The sequence below is a fragment of the Ambystoma mexicanum genome, chromosome 4p, assembly GCF_040938575.1.
Source record: "Ambystoma mexicanum isolate Mex_15411 chromosome 4p, UKY_AmexF1_1, whole genome shotgun sequence".
In the NCBI taxonomy this organism is placed as follows: Eukaryota; Metazoa; Chordata; class Amphibia; order Caudata; family Ambystomatidae; genus Ambystoma; species Ambystoma mexicanum.
In genome coordinates this window covers 1,050,205,083-1,050,206,660 of record NC_090927.1, presented here as the reverse complement: position 1 = coordinate 1,050,206,660, position 1,578 = coordinate 1,050,205,083, and positions in this window count along the sequence as shown.

Genomic DNA, 1,578 nt, shown 5'->3' with positions numbered 1-1,578 from the left:
CTTGGGACACACTCTCGATGCCAGTGGCATAAAACCCAGGGAAGGCTTGGTTAAAGTAATAAGGGAGACCACGTCCCAAGTGAACAAGGTACAACTTAGATCATTTTTGGGAATGATGGATTATTACGCCAAATTCATACCTCCGTATGCTGAGAAAACTGTATGCATGCGTGCCTTATTGAAAAAGAATGTCAAATTCGAATGGTCACAGGAGTGTCGGGTGGAGTTTGTGCAGTTGAAAGAGGATGTCGACAGTGCATCATCTTTAAGTTTGTTTGACCCAAAGAATAGAACTGTTCTTACTGTTGATGCTAGTGAAGTTGGATTAGGGGCAGTTTTGGAGCAATGGAAAGATTGAAGATGCAGGCCGATCGCGTTCGTGTCTAGGGCACTTAGCGATGCTGAGAAGCAGTATGATGTTAGTGAGAGGGAGGCGTTTACAGCTTCCTGGGCTTCAAAGAATTGCAGGACGTTCCAGTGGGGCATTGCGTATGTCATTTGGACAGACCACAAGCCTCTCACATATGTACTTTTCACCAAGGGTGTGGGCTCTGTGTCTCCTGGGATAGCAAGGTGGGTGGTGAACTTACAGGAATTCAACTTTAAAGTAGAATACATCCCAGAATTCAGGAATGTGATGGCAGGTAAGGATTCAGAGTTCACATGGATTAAGGATGGTCTGGGGGAAGTTTTGGAGCAATGGCAATGCGGAAGATGCAGGCCAATCGTTTTCACATCTAGGGCACTAGGGATGCTGAGAAGCAGTATGCTGTTATCGAGAGGGAGGTATTTGCAGCTTCCTGGGCTTTGAAGCATTTCAGGAAGTTCCTATGGGGCATTCTGTATGTCATTAGGATGTACAACAACCCTCTCACATATGTACTTACCACCAAGGGTGTGGGCTCTGTGTCTCCTAGGATAGCAAGGCGGATGGTGAACTTACAGGAATTCAACTTTAGGGTAGAATACTTCACAGGTATCAGGAAAATGATGGCATCTAAGGATTCAGAGTTGGCATGGATTAAGGATTGTCTTCGTGGTGGCTGGGAGACAGTGAACGCCAGAGAAGAAAGGAGAGTGTACATGCAGGCCTTAAGTGAACTGGTGGAAGGTCTGTGGGGTGTCACGAGAGGTGATAGGCTAGTGCCTCCCATGAGTTTGAGAGCAAGACTTGTTGAGTTGGCACATCAGGGGAATTTGGACAAATCCCTGACCAAGAGGAGGTTGCAGTGGTCATATTGGTGGCCAGGTATGGATGATGAGGTGGAGGTGGTTTTAAAGGAATGTGTGGCAGGTGCAATGAATGATAAGAGTCTTGCAGTCTTGCGCCTGCAGCCAGTCTACCCGGTTGATGTTCCCAATGAGGTGTGGTCTAAGGTGGCGTTGGATATCATGGGTCCCATGGATGGTCTTAAAGGTGGTTTTAGGTTTGTGGTGTGACAACGGAGAAGGTGATTGGATTCCTCAAAAGGGTGTTTGACAGGGAGGGCATACCTGCAAGTATGGTCACCAACAATGGTGTGCAGTTTGTGCCCTATCGCATTCAGGAGATTTTGAGATATAATGGTATTAGGTATC